Here is a 21,941-nt window from a genome sequence, read left to right as displayed (position 1 = left end):
TATGTATTGGAAGTCTATTAACTATTTTTTCAGACTGTTTATAATGATAATTTTCAATTAACAAAGTCTTTAAAGTTATTCAACTCTCCTATTCCAAACTGTGTACCAAAAAAGACACTAAAATCCTATGGTCACTATTGGCAATCTCACATAAAATCATAACTATACATTGGAAAAATGAGACCTCCTACATTCAACAAATTAATAATTTAACATCAACAGTTGCTCACATGGAAATATTAACAGTGAAGAACAGAACTAAAAGATCTACTTCTTACCATTACTCTTGGATGAAAGTACTGGAAATATTTGAAAAGATCAATGAAGATATATCATCTTATGTTTCTAATTTTACATAATATAAAATTTTTATGTTATTTGAATAGACAGCAATGTAAATAGTTATACAACGGTTTGAAGTTAGTAATGTTTTAGAATTATAGATATGTTATCTTTATTTCATGTAATGTTTTTAAACAGATCTTATTTGAAATAATAAAAAAAATATTTAGTGAAAAAAGAAAACCAATTTAAATAACCGTGAAGCAGATAAACTTACTGAATAATCCAGTCTATTTAAAGATGAGATAGTCATTAGCTAGTTCATACAAGGTAGGGGTGAGGATATTCTGTTCAGTATGAGCTAATTTCGGAAATTAAGGAAAATCTACAAAGAACATTTTGATTTTTACAGGAGATATATTTGAAGAATTTATGAACTGTAAGCTATTTTGCTGTCTAATCTCACTGGTGGGAGGAGACTTCAGTACCAAACTAGAGGAGTTCCTGAATAGCGAACGAGGTAGGAAAGAATGGAGTCACAGAGCAGATGGGGAGTTAAAAAAGGAAATGCCAGTGGGAGGAATGTAGAGTACCCTAAGAGAACTGTGTGCAGACAATACACAGATAGTGACCAGCAGTCTGGATTCAACACAGATCCTGTATGTATGAGGTAGCTGTCGTGCTACAAACTGCCATGCTTACTAAGTAAAGAATGGTACTGGCTGACAGACTGAAACAGTAATAACAGAAAAGTTCCATTCCATGGGTCAAAGAAAACTTATGTACAATAATTACAGAGAAGGAAAAATTGATTATGTCCCTTACAGCATTCTGTGCCAAACTGTACACTCATAGTTAAAGATTAGAAATGGGGAGAGAGGGGAACAAAGATGATATGGAAAGATTAACTCACTTCTGTGTTGCTGTAAGAGCAAATGTCCCAGTCAGAAACCCACTCTTGACAAAGGAAGTTCACAGGGGCTATATAAAAAGGTATCAGAAATGCTAGCAAAAATGTTTCTCAGTTGATATAGATGGGGGTGCTTTTAGAAGGAGACCATCAAAAGCTTATTAAGAGAAACCTGTATGTAAGTGGTATCTATGTCCAGGAAGGTTCAACTTCTGCCTAGCACCTATAGACCAGTTCCATACTTAACATGGATGTAAAAATCTAGATAAAGTGATAGGCACAGGATTATCACCAGTAATCCCTCCACTCACCCTTTATATATAATAATAATAACTGGAGTTCATAAAAGGCAAGATCTTTGTTGCATATTATTTAGGAAATAAAAATGAAGTATGGGCTGTGGCTATATTGTTTTTGAGAAATTACTCAGCATTATTGAATGGTTCTTCCTGCACAGGGATTTACTTAACTTGGATCATGGAGTAGTCATCTGGAAATTACACTTCAAAGATGTGGAATGGGCAATAAGGATAATTTTGTAATGTCTTTCCATTTTAGGACTGAAAAGGACTAGACAAGGGTGCTCACTAATTTTAGCACTGGAACAAGTAGCAGTCATACTATCCTCCAAAGGGAGCACAAAGTTGAGAGTGAACATTCCAGACTGTCACAAACTGTTAGTGTCTAATATTCATTAGCAGTTCAAGAAAGTGGTCTTGCTGGCAGAAGGATGATGAAGTACTGTAAGTACAAAATCTGCACTGAGAAAAACTATAAAGAAAACAGAGTTTTACTCATACCATGAATATTCCTGGAAGGTGGTGAAAGACAGCCTCCATACCCCTTTAAATGTTGCCTTAGCAGTGGATCTGTACAGGTCCAGCTTTGCTCATCTATTCATAAAGCTACTGAAGGTGCATTAATAATGGAGTTTGATTTTCCTTTCCCTAGTAGGGAGACAAAATTAGATGAAAATGCTGCAAACTGTTGATATGTATTGAATAGCTACCCATGTTTTCTCTACCATGGAAAGACCTAAAACATCCACTAAAGATGACATTGGGCATTTCTTAGTGGAGAAGAGAGCATGATACTATATATAGCTAGGAAAACAATGGGCAGTCATATGTTAGAATGGGGAGGTAAAGTTTTCTAGATATGAATCTTTAAAAACTGTTCATTTCTGTACTCCATTCAGTGATAAGCATGTGTGATGATGCATCCCCTAGCTGCTTTGGAGTGATACATCCTGTTGATGGCTGGAGAATATCAAACTGGCATGGAGGCAAAGAAGGAACTCTCTAGGGTCTGCCGAGCGGTTCTCAAAGACTAATATAAAACTGAATAAAAGGGAGAAGAGCTTTCTGAGTGAGTCTGTTATAAGCTGAGAGAAACAACTAGCATGGAATAACATGGGCACTGGAACGAAAGGTGACATGGTTTAGTCAGAGGAAACAATGAAATGGAGTTGAAATGTTAATGACATGGAGTCAAACATGAGGGCATTAAAAAATGCATGAGGGTATTTTGGTCACTATAATCTTTGGAAAACTTAGTACAGCAGTTAGTAGACCTTTAGACATCAATGAAGCATGCTCTGGCGGAATTGTTGAAGAAACTGTGGAAATATAGATGTTGTGGGAAACAAGGCCATACAATAAAATGAGACATTTATTATTTGGAAAATCTGTGAAACACACTACAGGAAAAGAAACTTGTAGCAAAGAAGAACACTGAGCTCTTTGGAAGTAAGAAAAGGGGAAGTAGAACAGGGTAGTTAATTATCTATGGAGCATGGGGCGAAATGCTAGCAAACCCTGACTGAGCTCAAGATCGTAATCCCAGTATTCCTTTCTCACTTCTGAATGAGTCACTGCTGCACATATTACTTGGGAGGCTAATGACAAGGATGAACAGATCAAAGGATAAATGATGGAAATGTGAGCCCTCCTATCACATACCTATGTCCGAGTGTGTGGGTCGGTGCTGGCCAGCAGAGTGCTGATTTATCTTAATCTATTTTCAGTGGTGATAGACTATACATTTCATTCATTGGCACCTGAAATCCTAATTCTGAGTGTCCCTCCACAAAGACCTGAACCACACTGATTATTTAGATGTCAATAATAAGCTATTTCTTTGTGTGCAAAGAATGGTAAGGGACATGGCTTATAGATGGTGGGACCAGTAAGGAGTTGTTTCATTACACCAGTGAAAAGGTGAAGTGTAAATAGAAAAGGGAAAACAAAATGAAAGAATTAAACAAGTTATAGTCTGTCTTTTAGTCTTATGTTCCAAAGGATGACATTTGCCCACCTTGAAATCTTTATGCTGTTTGCAGTAATAGTGGAGCAATGCACTTACTTATGTGATCATTTTTAGATTTACTGTAGTTGAAAAATATATGATTGTGCATAACTATTTGTGCCTGTTTATACACACTGTGCTACTTAATATGATGGAATGAATGAAAACTAAAAATGATAAAACTACTGATATAAGAAAAAGGAGCTTGTGAAACTGCTCAGCTAATCCGCTATTGTGGATGTTAGTTTTATGAGGGACACAATTAAAACAATTTATTGAAGAATACATCAGCTACCCAAATACAGTGAAGTATTTTACAAAGTGATAGTGATAGTAGACTGTTTTTCTCAAGCCAGGGCCTCCTGGGGCCATGTATTATTTTTTCTAGCTACAGCACATCACCTGCAATAAGCAGCACAGCAGTATGCATAAACAGGTGTCTGGTATTATACGTCACCGTTGCTTTTGGCAACAGCCAGGAAATTATGTCTTAGGACCATGACACTAAAAGGAAAAAAGCAAATAATAATTACTACTGTAATAATAGTAATAATAATAATAATAATAGTACCTATAAATACAACAGGTAACTCTCTTGGGTTGCAGCAGGAAAAAGAAACTGACAGAAGAAATAACAATAACAGACCAATTAGTTTAATGCCATACCTTTACTGTAAGCAATGTTATCTTTAAAAGAAGGAAACATATATATTTTATAAGGCTTCTTATTGTTTTCTTGTTTATTTTGGTTGTACACAAATTGGAAAGGGCTGAACTAATATTCATCTAAAGAAAATAAGTGGGTGTCAGTCACTGCAGAGGTGTAGCACGCTAGAGCTGCTTTTAAAAGATAATACCATGTATAGTGCACTACTGGGAAAAAGTTAAAAAAAACTCTGCTGATTTTGTTTGGACATTTTAATGATTATATCTTCATTATAAAACCAATTATGGGAATAATATGAGAAAAATCTACATATTCTGACTAACATTTGCAAGAATGTCCATGTTTTTTCTTTTCTTAGAAAAGTAGCTGACTAGTATCAAGAGTAAGTGCACAGATATTTTTGACTGCTGGAGTGATGTTGGTTATGATGTTTGTCAGACATGGGCAGGACATGCACAAAAACAAAATAAGGGCATTGTAAACAAATGCTAGGTGAAAAAAAACGTCACCACAGCTAGAGGTAAGCAGTGATATATAGATAGATATAGACATGCATGTGTGAGTCTCCCTGTTATTATCGAAAGCCCAGTTCACCGAACTGCAAAAAGATGAGAAGACTTTGCCAAAAACTGATTTTTTTGAACCTTCACATCACCAGAGTTTTACTCTGGGAAAGGAGACACTTGTTTTTCTATTTTTTTATTACAATTTCAAAGTTTCAAAACTTTGATCTTATGGTCTCGACCATTTGCAGTTCGAAGTTTTGAAACTTTTGAGCTTGTGAAGTATATATATATATATATATATATATATATATATATATATATATATATATATATGTGTGTGTGTGTGTGTGTGTGTGTGTGTGTGTGTGTGTGTGTGTATATATATATATATATATATATATATATATATATAGATAGATAGATATATGAATCTACGACTAATTACCGATGACACATTTCAACGAAACTGAAATGTTTGAGCAAACTTCCGTAAAAGTGCTTTTTCATCAAAAAAGCACCTTCACGGAAGTCTGGAAAAAAACACACATTTAAAAAAACAGTAAATATGTTTATGCAGAGGGGCAAGCCCCCCTGCACCCCCCATGTGAGGGTCTGTGCCTCCTATATACCCCCCTACTTTTATATTCTCACTCCGAGATCGCACTACAGTGGGGAAAAGGGAATATTCTCTTATCCCCACTGTACCTTGATCTCAGCAACAGCCATTCTGTCACGTTTGGTTTTTTTTTAGCTCACTTTAGCAAAATGCATTTTTGATGAAAACGCACTTTCGTGAAAGTGTGCTCAACCGTTTTAGTATCGGTGAAATGAACTTTCCCCTCAACAGTCCTAGACCAATATAAATATGTATATATATATATATATAAATATGTATATATATATATATATATATATATATATATATATATACATATAAGGGGTTAGGGATGGATGGCTATATAGATATCTGTGTGTGTGTGTGTGTGTGTGTGTGTGTGTGTGTGTGTGTGTGTGTGTGTGTGTGTACACACACACACTTATATATATATATATATATATATATATACACACACACACACACACACACACACACACACACACACACACACACGTGTGTGTTGAAGTTCCTAGGTGTTTACTAGGCTAACACCCGCAAGGGCCTTTTTAAGCCTAGCCATGCATCACAAATCTCTGACAAGTTCTGATACTCTTGATAAGTGTAAGCAGGGGCTTGGGGGATGAAACATTTACAAGCAGGGACCTGGGAGATGAACCACTTATAGGTTGCCTGAGTCCATTAGAGACACAGGTGCCAAGCCTGGGATGAATTTTCTGTTCCCCATCCAGTTTTCCAAGTTACACTTGAATTGGATTAGGGAGGAACTGTGCTTCACATAAATGGGGAGCCTGTTTGAGATGGGGTAGTCTCTGGGACACATACCTGTCTCTCCAACAGGTCCTATTTATATTACAGTCAAGGTTTAAGTCTTTAGAATGGGTAATTCTGGTGCTGTTTGTTTTGCTGATATGCAGGAGGTCCATCAGAATGGGGTCTGACAATGTCCTGTATGCCAGGCATAGATGTCCCTTCAACAGCCTGTAGGAGACGGAATACAGGGATAGGGCCTTGAGGCAGTTTGCATATGACATTTTGCTTACACCCTGTATTCTTTTAGTGAGGAACCACTGTGGATGTTCCATTTGTTGGATATGCCTGGTTAGGTACATATCAAAGAGGGCATTGTACTCATTGATAGGTTTGATGAATGCCATACCTTTGTTTATAAGTTGTGCAGCATAGAATGATTTCCTCATTTCCATGATGGTCAAAGGCTAGATTACTGTCTATGTGTGTCCCCAAGTCCCTGACCACTGAGTCAATTCTAAGGGATGTGTTGTCAATATGATAGTTACCAGGTTTAGATGACTTCCAGAAGGATACTTTTATACATTTCTTGGCATTTAGTTTTAGTCCATGACTCTAACACCAATTGTTTGCCTGTGTCAGCCCTTCCTGGAGAATGTTTGTGTCAGTGTGGGATTCAATGACAGCTCCTAGTTTGCAATCATCTGTAAATTTATTCAGCCAGAAACCATTGACATTGGCTTTGACTTCAGAGAAGTAAATGCCAAAAATAAGTGGTCCAGAGACTGATTCCTAAGGGATTCCACTTGTGACTGGCCTCTTTGTAGAGGTGGGCTCCACAATTTTAACTTCCTGGGTCCACATCCACCGGGTGACATATGGGTTTGTACCTAACCTCTTGAGTTTGTCAACAATGCCCAAGCGGGGTATTGTTTCCAATACCTTGGCCAGGTCAAGGTAGGCAGTGTGAACCATTTCGTCCTCATTCATTGCTTTGGTGCCTTCTCAAAGACATTCACCAAGTTGAGTAGCCATGCCTGCCCTTGATAAAACCAAACTGGGTTGGGTCCAATGCCTGGAGGTTTACTATATCATTATTGATCATTTCCATGACAATTCTTTCCATGGCTTTGTATATAAGACTAGGGAATCTTATGGGTCTGTAGTTTCCAGGGTCTGTAGATGCCCCACCCTTGTGCAGAGGGATAACTGTTGCTGTTCTCCATTCATGAGGCACAAAGCCTGTTTGGAGGTTACAGTTAAATAGCAATTCCAGAGGGCCTGATAAGTCATGTTTTGTGCTATTTATAAGGCATCCTGGGATATTGTCTGGGGCCATTGAAAGTTAAGGACCTGTTCCTTAGTGATAGCAAGGGGGGGTCACTATATTTGATGGTATTTCCTGAGAGAAGATTGAGGGGAGTAGAGGGCGAAAGTTAGAGCTGAATTTGTCATACAGTAGGTTTGCTATATTTTCTGACTCGGTATAGGTGGCTCCATTTACAATGAGTTCTGCACACAATTGTGTATTGGCTTTGAGGTTGCAGACATAGCTAAAGAATGCCTTGTGGCTGTCCTTGGCCTGGGAGGACAAATTTAACTTAAATTTGGCTTTGGTAGACTTTATTTGTCCTCCAAGCTGTTTGTTTAGTTTGATGAGAGTGCTTTTATTCTGCTGGGTGCCGCACCTCCTATTTTTTGCCATGATACTCTTTGCTGTTCAAAGTATGTCCCATTTTACACCTTTTGGCAGTCAACATTTTTCTAAAGTCAAGCTCATACATATTTTCAAACAATGATATTTGGGGGTTCGGGGGGATTATAGGTACTAATTTGAATAATTCTAATTCTTCTCATTTTTATATTATCTTTAAACCACACTACCAGATTCAATTTCCTGGTATGCAATTTTAAATCTATCATGAGACTGGTTATCTTAGCTCTTCTCATGGGTGCAAAGTTCAAGCCTTTTTCAAAAAGGTTAGCATGTTCTTTACTAAAAATTACCTCACTATAATTGTATATCCTGAAGTCATTGTTATCATTAAAAGTTATACTAGGACACTTTATCTCCTGTAGGGGTGACAATCATGTCTCCCAGTTCCTTGCTTCTGTCTGTCACAAGTTGGGCCATAAGTTCATGTACTCTCCCCAAATTTCACTTGGTTCATTAATCTCTCTGACCTCTGGAGTTGGGGAACTTCTAAAGTGTCATTTACAATGGAAACATTTTCAAAAGGAGCATTTTCAAAACCTTCATTTACCCTCATTATCATATTCATCAAATATTTCATTCACTTCATTGTGTACATTTTCACTATTAGTTTGATTAACCTGTCCATTTTTTGATATAGGATACACTTTCTCACTGGCATATTCATTTTTATCTCTAATTAATTTATTTTCCTTTCTGTCTTTAATAATATTAACAGAATCATCAATGTCCACAAATACTCTATTATATTTAAATGAATGGACATCAAATAATAGGTAATTTCTCAACCTATTGTCAAGTTCATTAATATTCCAAAGCAAACTGTCCATTTCGTGAATGATAAATTTAGTCAGCAACTCCATAAACTCACAGCCCTGTTTATCAAATAGGCTCAATAATTGTTTGTATAACTCAATACCTATTTTTAACCCATTTGGGTATTTCCAAGTACACAACCCTTTGGGCACTCTTCTTACTCTGATACACTCCTTAAAATACAAAATTTCCAACTGCAATTTCTGGTATTTAAAGAGTTTGTTATGGAATGTTTTGAGACTAAATTCAAAGGTGGGTTTGCATGGGCAACGTTGAAACTCAGTGTGAAAATCATATCCTCTTTCAAGACATTATTTTAGCCGACCAGCGTTAGCTCCTTCATGGCAATTTCATCTTGCAGTATCTCCCTCTTTCTCACACATCTTCATTAGACCACCTAGATGCGGCATCACATGACTCTCGTAGTCATGGCAACTCACCGCTACTCATCCGAGCTGTTTAAAGTATGTCCCATTTTACACCTTTTGGCAGTCAACATTTTTCTAAAGTCAAGCTCACACATATTTTCAAACAATAATATTTGGGGGTTCGGGGGGATTATAGGTACTAATTTGAATAATTCTAATTCTTCTCATTTTTATATTATCTTTAAACCACACTACCAGATTCAATTTCCTGGTATGCAATTTTAAATCTATCATGAGACTGGTTATCTTAGCTCTTCTCATGGGTACAAAGTTCAAGCCTTTTTCAAAAAGGTTAGCATGTTCTTTACTAAAAATTACCTCACTATAATTGTATATCCTGAAGTCATTGTTGTCATTAAAAGTTATACTAGGACACTTTATCTCCTGTAGGGGTGACAACCATGTCTCCCGGTTCCTTGTTTCTGTCTGTCATAAGTTGGGCCATAAGTTCATGTACTCTCCCCAAATTTCACTTGGTTCATTAATCTCTCTGACCTCTGGAGTTGGGGAACTTCTAAAGTGTCATTTACAATGGAAACATTTTCAAAAGGAGCATTTTCAAAACCTTCATTTACCCTCATTATCATATTCATCAAATATTTCATTCACTTTATTGTGTACATTTTCACTATTAGTTTGATTAACCTGTCCATTTTTTGTTATAGGATACACTTTCTCATTGGCATATTCATTTTTATCTCTAATTAATTTCTTTTCCTTTCTGTCTTTAATAATATTAACAGAATCATCAATGTCCACAAATACTCTATTATATTTAAATGAATGGACATCAAATAATAGGTAATTTCTCAACCTATTATCAAGTTCATTAATATTTCAAAGCAAACTGTCCATTTCGTGAATGATAAATTTAATCAGCAACTCCATAAACTCACAGCCCTGTTTATCAAATAGGCTCAATAATTGTTTGTATAACTCAATACCTATTTTTAACCCATTTGGGTATTTCCAAGTACACAACCCTTTGGGCACTCTTCTTACTCTGATACACTCCTTAAAATACAAATTTTCCAACTGCAATTTCTGGTATTTAAAGAGTTTGTTATGGAATGTTTTGAGACTAAATTCAAAGGTGGGTTTGCATGGGCAACGTTGAAACTCAGTGTGAAAATCATATCCTCTTTCAAGACATTCTTTTAGCCGACCAGCGTTAGCTCCTTCATGGCAATTTCATCTCTCAGTATCTCCCTCTTTCTCACACATCTTCATTAGACCACCTAGATGCGGCATCACATGACTTTCGTAGTCATGGCAACTCACCGCTACTCATCCAAGCTGAATTACCTATCTGTGCTGGAGTAATGGAGTTGCTGGATTCACAACTGAGTACAGGAAATTCAGTGTGATAAGAAGTTAAAGCAGATATTTGTTGTATTAACTGCTGCATCAATATGGTAAGATTCCCATTTCTGGTATTTAGTTCATTTGAAAGTTCATACTGTGACATAATGGTTAATGTCCATGGAATACGTTCATATAAACCAAGAACCACAACAAGAATGCACAAAGAACTGGAAATAATAAGTTAGTAACCCCAATGAAGTTCCTGTTAACGCCTGGATGCCACTTTAATAAAAATGACAAAATCATGAAATACACACTGGTTTAAAGCTTCCACCCCACAGAATGAGGGACTTCATCAGAACAGTATAATTAAGTTAACCTATCCCCTAAATAACATGTGTTCGTGATGTGATCAAATTGTTTAAAAGTTTAAGTATTTACAGTATTTTAAAATTGAAACAGTTAAAATTATAATTATTTTTAAATTGGTACATAACTATTTATTTTATACTTGTTTTAGTATCTGTTTGTGCAATATTGAACTAAGTTCAATGCTATTTATATGTACTTTTTTCTTCAAGAATCTTTTAAACAATTTGATGACATCACAAATGCATGTTATTTAAGGGATGGGTTAACTTAATTACACTGTTCTGATGAAGTCCCTGCATTCTATATGATGAAAGCGTTAAACCATTATGTTTTTGTTATTTTTATTAAAGTGGCTTTCAGTCCGTTAACAGGAACTTCATTGTGGTTACTAGTTTGTTCTTTCCAGTTCCTTGTCCTTTCTTGTTGTGATCCATGCATTACATGCAAGAGTCCACAATTATTGACTAGACCTTTTTGCACTCTGAGTATAGACACAGTTGCTGGAGGTGATAGTACATACTCAATTTCTAAGTTTTTGTTTTGTGGATTTACCTTTTAATAAAAATAGTTATTTCAGTAGTATTAAAATATTAACTCAAATGAAGCTTGTTTGTAATTAAACTGCTTTAAACAACTTTCTCCAAATGTTTTTCCATAAATTATTTATACGAGGAAAATATTCATAAGCCTATTTTGGCAGAGGGCTGCATCCTTTTCACCCACACCACTATGACTAACTGCAGTAGTGCCCATTCTCAGACACGTATTTTATGTAGTGCCAATAACTGGTGATATCATCCTGATTTGTTTCTCCTGCCCTACTAGCAGAAGAACATAATTATATTTAAAGTATCAGGCAGTCTGCTCTAGTTTCCATTTATCAAGCATACAAACTTTTGGAAATGCCATTATACCCCCACATAACTGCTGCAAGTCACAGATTAACATATTTTACTTATATACGATAATGAGATTCATCCTGTAGTTCTGAGTTTGATTCTCTGTCTGTATTTGCTTATTATGTGACTGAGCAAGTCAGTTTACCAGACAGTGCTGTCAAGTCACCCCTGGAAAGAGGTGCATGCTGCCCATTGGGCTTGCACCATTAGCAAGTAAATGAAACAGAATGATAGAGTAATATTTGATACTGTGCTGCATTGGTAGCAGCAAGAGAACCATTTGGTACATGAAGGTTAATCCTACATAATTTCAGAGAGCACTGACATCATCAAAAATGACCATGCCTTAATTGTGGTCTTCAGTACTGAATAACAACCAATTAGCTCAGTTAATTTGTTTATCTATCTGCCTATGAACCAAGCTGCAGATCCTGTCTTATCAACCCCATAGGATTGTCTGGTCAAGAAAACATAAATGTCTGATTTTTTTTTTCATCCCTTCTTCAGATTTCCCTTATGCCCTTGGAATTTCTTAATATTCTGTTATTCTCTCTTACACCACTCTTTACTGATAAAAACACTCCTTCATATCCACCCCAAAATAGCAGCTCTGTGTCTTTTAAACCAGGGATATGTTTTACTTGCCTTAGGTGAAAATAAGCATGCATATCATTCTACAAATCACACCACACACTTGTTTGGAAGAAATGGCCCGCAGACATAATCTTGGTTGGCTTTGATTTGATTAGCATTGACTTATGATCTGGCTTGCCCCCCTGCAAAACGTGTGTATGACATCTCCGGACGTCAAGGTAAGTTGGGTAATGTCAAAAATGTCGAAGTTGGCATTCTCAGCATTACCTCATTCAGTGGTGTGAGGACTCGCAGAATGTCATTTTCGTTCATTTGGTTCGAGTATGTCATTACTCAAAGAACAGATTTGTATAATTTTGATAGTAAACCATTTGGAAAGGGAGTATTATATGGACAAATACATCCCATGCTCTGAGGTAAACCTGCAGGAGCTCTGCAAAAAATGGAGACATGCCTGTTTCAATGAATAAACCTCAACAATTCTGAATGGATACAAACCCACACAACAGATAAGTACTGAAACACATTTAATTTTTGATAAAGTACTTATTTCGCTCTTTGGCTACCCCAGTGATCCTAGCATGACTCTGTCATGCACAGCCTACCATTAAGTCTGTTTCAGAAGTCCTTAAATGTGTTCTCAAAACAAAGAATTGGAGCTCTTCTGACACCCCCTAAGACTAAGAGTAAAAGCCATTCCATACTTTTAAAAGAAATACTAAGTCATACTTCAGGATCTGTAGGCCCATCAACATCCTCTCTCTACTCGCAGAGCTACTTGGGAGGGTGGTCCAAAGGTTACTCCCAGCTTTTATGAGTCATTACTGTCTCAGCTCTGATGCACAGAATGTATTTAAGAAAGGCCACATGTCTGATCCTGGCTTCATTATATTCACAGATTTGATATTTGTATACCAAGTCATTAGCTGACAAGATTTTGTTTCCTTGACCTTTGAAAATGCTTTGATTCAGTCAGTCACAGAAGTCTCTTCTCCTCCTTAAACATAATAAATCTAGGGGAGGATCATATCAACTGGTTCTAAAGCATCCTGTCAGATATAACCCTTTGGGCCAGGTGAGTAGTCAATCAGTCTGAATGGCATTCCTCAAGAATTTGCCTTGTGGTCACTTCTTTTCTCTGTAGACATTTAGAAAAGTTGTGGAAAGGCAGAAGTTATTCACTGTGGTGATGACACTCATTTACAATATAATTGTCAGGATCCTACAACAATTCAAACCATTCTATATCTGGCTCTTCAAAATGAGGCATAGACAGGACTAGTCACCTGAAATCTGGGGATCGTGATGGGACACCAGTGAGATTTCCCATAAGGATAAATACCTATTAATGGTACTCATTTAGAACCTTGTTTTTCTTGTTAAATTAATTATTGTGTTAACAAAACAGTCAAAGGCTGGGAGCTCAGCATATAATGAAATGCTGCATTCTCCAGCCTCATGATTAAGAGCAGCAAGCTTACAACTCTCTGTCTCTCTCTCTCTCTCTCTCTCTCTCTCTCTCTCTCTCTCTCCCTCTCTCTAACTTGGTGAACAAAGTTCAAATAAATAAAACACAGACTTCTTTATCTTCTGTAAATAGTGGCAAGACTCTGTAAATGATGATACATCTTCCTGTCGGCCTATGTTAATCTCCTGCACTTGTACTATACTGCATTTTAATTCCTACACTGCACTATAACATCTCCAGAGAATGAGTGCTTAGCCCTGCAAAAGTCCAGAGTTTGATTCCCACAGCTTCCATTTGTCTGTTGTGTCTCTTAGCAAGTTACTTAGCTGGACATTGCTCCTGAGTAGCCCTTGAAAAGGGACTGTGCATCCAGTTGGCTTAGTCAGTTATTATTATTATTATTATTATTATTATTATTATTATTATTATTATTATTACTATTATTATTATCACTCTTCTAACCTATATTCTCTTGCTGTATTAGTCATGTCAGATTATCACTGTTATCTGCCTGCCACATTAAATGCAATAAACAAAATCACATCACAAAGATAGACACTTCCCCTCCCCTTCTTGAGATCAATTTGGATCAAATCCTTTTGGCATTTTCCAAAATTAAAAATACTACTTCCATGGGTCTTGGCAATGCCCTTGGATATCTACTAAGAAGCATAAAATCCCACCTAACATAACCTCTTCATCAATTCTTCAACATGGGTCTCCATAGATTATGTCCCTGCAGTTTAAGGAATGCCAGCTGTGATGCCTTTGTATACATATGGTCCCCCTCCTGACCTTGAGTAGTACAAGCCTATTAGTGTCTCTAGAATTATTTACAAAGCTATGGAATTTATTATAGCTTAACTAATAAACAATGATATAGATGATCACCAAAAACGGACAGAGTGCTAGGAAACAGTCACCAATAAACCATAAAAAGTACTCGGACAGCCGTTTATGCCCCAGGACCTTTATTAACACAGCACAGAACAGTAGAATAACGCTGATCACTTAACATTATGTTTTCATCCAAGACTTCTTCAGAATAACCCTCTAAACCACCTCCCCCCATTTTATAACACAATTAATTCACATAAATCAGTCATTAACTGACAAAATTAATGAAAATTAATTAACAACAGTTAATTAACAAAAATTAATTAACAAAATTTAAAATTTAAAAAAATTTAAAATCAATTCAGTAATGAAGAAAATAACTTCTCTTCATACAAAACTTCACTCACTACATTTTCTATGCTACAGATGATGTTATATCCCTTCTTACACACCAGTTTAGCTTTGTAAAAGGAAGCTTAAACCCATCTGAGTTAGTTGATTGATTGATAGTGCTACTGAGGTTATGGATAAGAGGCATACAGTCCACACTGCTTATCTGGTCTTTGTCAAAGCCTCTGACACTGTCCCCCATGCTGGGATTATTGACACGCTCCCACAAGCTAACACTAATCCATACAGAGTTCTTTAGATAGGTATTTGTGTGACAGAACCCATACAGGATATTTGCTGTAGAAAGAAAAATGTCACCAGTATTGTCCCATAGGGTTCTGTCCTGGTACTCCTCCTTTAGTACATATTTCCCCAAAGTAAAAGCTAATACCAAGGGACTAAGGGAGCCTGCAGGACTTTTTGCAGGGGGGGTGCGCCTACTCCCCCCATGCAGCCCCCCCCCACGTAGTCCCCCCCCCATGCAGCCATTTCAGTGTCCCATTACTTGGCTATTTCTTCCCAGCTGCCATATACACTGTTCAAAACTCTATGTGCATACTGTTTTATGCTTTACTTCTATGATATGACAGATATTTTGATGTAATTTACAAATTTTATAGCACAAACACTGACAATGAAAACAGACTTAGCATTAAAATTTCTCTATCTCTGCAAGTAACATTAACTGAAACAGTATTGAAACCCACATTCAAAGAAAATGCATCTGGCCATTGGCAGGTTAAGTTTACCTTTGGGCTGTTTTTAAATCATTGGCACACATTTTAGGACCATGCAAAAGTTCTTTAATACAACCAGGAAGGTGAATCAATTCTAATATATGAAAATTGAATTATATCCCTTGTATAATACAGCACCACTTGATAGAATGTATTTTATAGTTTTGAACATTTTCCCAGTAAGCAATGAAATAAAATATATGAACCAAAAATGACAAACTGCCCAATTTCATTTCAACCATAAAAGGCCACTCAAACATTTGTCATTACAATCCACCAATATCAGTCAATATGCACAATTTCTGCAGAAGTAAGTCATCTGAATAATTCCACATTAAAAAGATCTGAAACTAATGAAAAGATTGTTGCTATAAAACAAGTTGTATGTCAGTGTTTCATCTACAAATTCAGTGCCCATTGCCCTTGAAGAATAAATTGTCTATGTTACATTAAAATATATGGTAAGCTGGTATATTGCAATAGGGAATGGGTGACAAGCTGAAAAAAGATGTTCATAGTTACTAGGCATCTCATCCAAAGGAGGACATACTCAGGACTGTCACACCCCACCCCCTGAAAATACAAATTTACATGTTGTGTGAGTAGAAGCTACAGCCCTCTGTATCAAGACGCAAGTATGCAACCTGCTGTGCTACTAACACTGTTTTAAAATTCTATACCACGGTAATGATATCATTTGCTAAACAAAACAGTTGCACATTTTAAGCAGACCTAGCATGAGCAGCAGTAAACTTCTCTTCCCTTGAAGCTCACAATTCCATGAAAATGCACTTGAAAATAAATTCCACCTGCTAACTCTAACTAGGTCATTTCACTCTCTCCCTCTCTCACACACACACACACATACACACACACACACACACACACACACACACACACACACACACACACACACACACACACACACACACACATACCCCTCAACCTGTTAGTGCAAGAAATCTGGACAAAGCCTAAAATAAATAGGGGCAGTCAGATGAAAAATATTGCTCTGATGAACTTATAAAATTGCTATAGAACAGGATTTGTGTTAGTATGCATTTTTCGAAAGGCTATGACACATAAAACTCAAAATGTTTGTCACTATTTAGCAACTGCAATCCTTTTTAGGTGGAATATGGGGCAAAAATCTGAACATTCTGCAAAAACCTGGATAGCTGAGGGGTATACTATCTTTCTCTGATACATACACACACATACACACACACACACACACACACACACACACACACACACACACACACACACACACACACACACACACACACACAATACCTGTCAATCTCTTAGCACAAGTAATGTGGACAAAGCCCGTTATAATGTTGGAGAAAAAGGCCCAAAACTAGGGGCACATTTAGAAAGTTGCAAGAATAAAATGATTTGTGTTAGAATGCATTTTCTGAAGGATATGAAGTCTGAAACTGAAATGCATGTTATTATTTATTAACATTAATCCTTAGCTCATCCCAGTGATTTGTAAAAAAAAATAGAATTTTTATGAGGAACAGACCAAAAATATAAAGCAGAAATCTGGACATTCTGTGAAAATCTATACATTTGAGAGGTTTGACACACAAATAAATCTCCCTACCTCCTTAGAAAGTGGATAGAACAAAACTTTTGGGTTTCTAATACCATGACAGGAATGTACCCCATTCCCAAGTCCAAGTAAGATTAAAGTTCATGATATCAGTACTGTTTCAGTATTTGATGTCAGCCAAAAGTGCTCTTCAGAGCACCCGCAATGTGCCCAGGAATGACTCCTCCTGCAATTTGTATGGAGTTACATGTATTAGTAACATATCTAAATATGAGTATAGAATCTTTTTTATAAGACCCGTTGCTCCTACTACTACTGTAACTGTCTGGGTATCTTTCTGCCACATTGCTCTCATTTCTGCCTGCAAATCCTGATATTTTATGACTTTGTGTCTCTCTGTATACAAGACACTGCAGTCACTGGGTGTGGTGATTTCAGTGATCAATGGCCTTTTAACCCTAAAAAATTTTTTTAACCCAAAAAAAAACCAAAAAAAAAAAGGAAAAAAAAAAAAAAAAAAAAAAAAAAAAAAAAAAAAGGGCAAGTTAAAACCTTTCTCTTTTCCCTTTTTTTTGAAGTTTTTTTCACAATTCCAAAAAAAAAGGGAAAAATGAAATTTTTTGGGGAAAAAAATTAAATTTCCCAAAAACCTAATTTTTTTTTTTTTTTTTTTTTTTTTTTTTTTTTTTTTTTTTTTTTTTTTTTTTTTTTTTTTTTTTTTTTTTTTTTTTTTTTTTTTTTTTTTTTTTTTTTTTTTTTTTTTTTTTTTTTTTTTTTTTTTTTTTTTTTTTTTTTTTTTTTTTTTTTTTTTTTTTTTTTTTTTTTTTTTTTTTTTTTTTTTTTTTTTTTTTTTTTTTTTTTTTTTTTTTTTTTTTTTTTTTTTTTTTTTTTTTTTTTTTTTTTTTTTTTTTTTTTTTTTTTTTTTTTTTTTTTTTTTTTTTTTTTTTTTTTTTTTTTTTTTTTTTTTTTTTTTTTTTTTTTTTTTTTTTTTTTTTTTTTTTTTTTTTTTTTTTTTTTTTTTTTTTTTTTTTTTTTTTTTTTTTTTTTTTTTTTTTTTTTTTTTTTTTTTTTTTTTTTTTTTTTTTTTTTTTTTTTTTTTTTTTTTTTTTTTTTTTTTTTTTTTTTTTTTTTTTTTTTTTTTTTTTTTTTTTTTTTTTTTTTTTTTTTTTTTTTTTTTTTTTTTTTTTTTTTTTTTTTTTTTTTTTTTTTTTTTTTTTTTTTTTTTTTTTTTTTTTTTTTTTTTTTTTTTTTTTTTTTTTTTTTTTTTTTTTTTTTTTTTTTTTTTTTTTTTTTTTTTTTTTTTTTTTTTTTTTTTTTTTTAAAAAAAAAAAAAAAAAAAAAAAAAAAAAAAAAAAAAAAAAAAAAAAAAAAAAAAAAAAAAAAAAAAAAAAAAAAAAAAAAAAAAAAAAAAAAAAAAAAAAAAAAAAAAAAAAAAAAAAAAAAAAAAAAAAAAAAAAAAAAAAAAAAAAAAAAAAAAAAAAAAAAAAAAAAAAAAAAAAAAAAAAAAAAAAAAAAAAAAAAAAAAAAAAAAAAAAAAAAAAAAAAAAAAAAAAAAAAAAAAAAAAAAAAAAAAAAAAAAAAAAAAAAAAAAAAAAAAAAAAAAAAAAAAAAAAAAAAAAAAAAAAAAAAAAAAAAAAAAAAAAAAAAAAAAAAAAAAAAAAAAAAAAAAAAAAAAAAAAAAAAAAAAAAAAAAAAAAAAAAAAAAAAAAAAAAAAAAAAAAAAAAAAAAAAAAAAAAAAAAAAAAAAAAAAAAAAAAAAAAAAAAAAAAAAAAAAAAAAAAAAAAAAAAAAAAAAAAAAAAAAAAAAAAAAAAAAAAAAAAAAAAAAAAAAAAAAAAACAAAAAAAAAAAAAAAAAAAAAAAAAAAAAAAAAAAAAAAAACAAAACAAAAAAAAAAACCATAAAAACAAAAAAAAAAAAAAAAAAAAAAAAAAAAAAAAAAAAAAAAAAAAAAAAAAAAAAAAAAATATAAAAAAAAAAAAAAAAAAAAAAAAAAAAAAAAACTCTAAAATTTTATAAAAAACTTTTCTTTTTTTTTAAAAAACACCACAAAAAAAAAAACACCAAAAACACCCAAATTTACTAACTTAATAAAATTGGAAAAGGCTAAAATTTTAAAAACATTTGGTTTTAAAAACCAAAACCCCTTTAAAATTCTAAAAAACAATTTTGAAAAAGGGGGGATTGAAGGTATGCCAAAAATAAAAAAAAAGTTTTCCACAAGAAAACAGTGAAAAGGGGATGAATTTGGGGGGAATAGCTGATTTACTATAAACCCCTAAAACCTAAAACCCACAACACAACCCACCCCAACAAAAACACAAAATACAAAAAAAACTAACAGTTGTGGTTTTTTTTAGAGAAAATGAATTAAAGTCAAAAAAAAATTTTTTAGAATGTTCAAGGCAAAACTAATTTCATGTTTATTTAAACACAACTCAAAATATTGTAAAAAAATTTTTTTGCAGAAAAATTTATAAGAGAACTGCCCCACTAAAAATATTGTTCCACAAATAATCTTGATTGTACCTTTTTTTAAATTACCAGACATGTAAATTCATCAAATAGTGTAATGTCATTTTGTGCAAAAATTTCTTTAAGAAAGCTAAAAAAAAACTCTGCAAAAAAAAAAGGGTCAAATAAACTATCTAAATGATATAAATCTATAGCCTTTCCAAATAAAAATGGAGGGGATTTTCTCCTGCAAAAAAATGAAATCCCTTATTTGACTTGGCCTGATCAAGATCATAAAAGGGTGTGTGTTTAAAACTATGGGCCTTCGGAACTTACCAAGTTCAAAGTATTAACCTTTTTAAGTCCTGTTTCAGCAAACCCAAATCTCCGTTAGGCAGCTAAACGTTTTCATCAGTGGCTGGAAATTTATACCTCATTTGCAGCTCCAAGTATGCAAAGGGGAGTGACGTCCACAACAAAACCAGCCCTTTCACTGTTCAGAAATGTACCAGTGAAAATAGTACATTTTGCAAAATTTAAAAACCTTTCACCCCTGGGTGTTTTGTTTTAACATCCTGGCCAAATATGGGCCTTGGGCAGGTTTAAAAAATTATATAACTTTTTTTCAGGTTTATTTTTAAACGGCCACCCCGAAACGGGTGTACCTCTAAAAACCGAAGCTTATAACCCCAAATTTGGGATTTATTTTCATGAAATTAAATAGGGCTTGAGAGCAAAAAAATTGGCCTCCTTATGGTTTCAAGGGGGCTCCTTAAGAATTAACAAGCATTTGGAAATCCTAAAATGGGGGTTCAAACTGAATCCATGACATAAGTAATACACTTTCGAGCTAAATTAAAAGGGGGGGAACAAGTGGGGTGGGACATCTGGGGGGTAAAAAAATTCCAAATTAGGGAAATGTAAGGTAAAGATGACAGACAACATAAATTTAAAAAACTAGGAATTAAAAATTGGGGCAAGCTATCCCTAACTCAATTTTTATCGCCTTTGGGCCCAGGGGGCAACAGTAGCCAAACTTTTACAACGGTTTTTTCCCACCGTGGGAGTTCCTTTTAGCATAACACCTAGTAACACCTTTTAAATGGCTGTAACACCTTGGGGAGGTTACACCTTTAAATTGAGTTTTAACCTGGCACTTCTCCCCTCAAAAAAAGGTAAAACAACCAAAATACAGGGGCTCCAAAAGATACTACAAAAATTTTAAAAACGGGAATTACCAGGCAGACAGAAGCCCAAAACAAAACAAACAAAAATCGGGTTTTTCCACAAAGATATGCCAAAACTAACATCAGATTAAACCTAAAAAGCTAATCGGCAGAAAGCTACTGCCTATTTATAATCAAATGGGCAATTCGGGGGGGTTAAAATAATTAAACCCCCCAAGTAAAAAGAAATAAACCATCCCCTACCATTTTGAGCTAATATAACTATAATACAAGACTCCTCCAATTGTTCTTCAGGACGCCACAACAAAACCCGGGGGAACCCACCCCAGTAAACCAAATTGTCCTAAGAATATAAACATACCTTCAAGACCAACTCAATGAGGGGGATTACGGGCATCAGCCTCCTACCCCCAGTTCCTATGATGTAAATGTATGATCTTATTGTTAGTGCCCGTGAGGTTGTGGAGAAAGTTTTAGAAATACGGGATCCCCTGGGTGCGGGTCAATAGACTACCTCGCTCAAAAGCTGGTGAGCGGGTAGAGTCTACATTAACCCGCAAGGGAACCCCCCCAAAACGCCTCGTTGTATCCCGGGGATTTGAATGGTTTCCCCCTGGAGTCCCCGATTCCCAATTGGACTCCCAGCTGTAAATATTTGAATGGGGACTTCCCAAGGAACCTATGGGGATGCTGGATGATTACCGTGGTATAACCCCCATCAAAATGCAACACACCGAACAGGAACGCCATAATGAGGACACCACAAAACGTAAAATGAGGGTGTTTGGGGTGTTAAAGGTTGGTGTCTAACCGGGTATTTCAACACACCAACTACATTCCCCCAAATATCAAATTGTTGACATAAATGTTTTGGAAACACTGAAGGGGAAGCAGGGGGTCCAAAACCCCCCCATTAAGGACCACGGGCGGGGGTGACTTGGGGGAGGAACAACCTGACCTTGTCCCATAGGCAGAAACTCCCAGTATGCCCGGCCTTAAAAGAAAACAAAATATTTGGTCAAAACAGGGGGACTGTCCCCCTCTACTCACTCAACAGTAACAATCCTCATACACAATGCTTAAAATGTCAATTTTTGCACCCAAGAACCCTGCAGCAAAGGCATAAGCCATTTTAAGTTGAA

The sequence above is a fragment of the Protopterus annectens genome, chromosome 2.part2 (assembly GCF_019279795.1).
Source record: "Protopterus annectens isolate FY-2018-M chromosome 2.part2, PAN1.0, whole genome shotgun sequence".
In the NCBI taxonomy this organism is placed as follows: Eukaryota; Metazoa; Chordata; order Ceratodontiformes; family Protopteridae; genus Protopterus; species Protopterus annectens.
Note: the sequence above shows the minus strand (reverse complement) of the source record.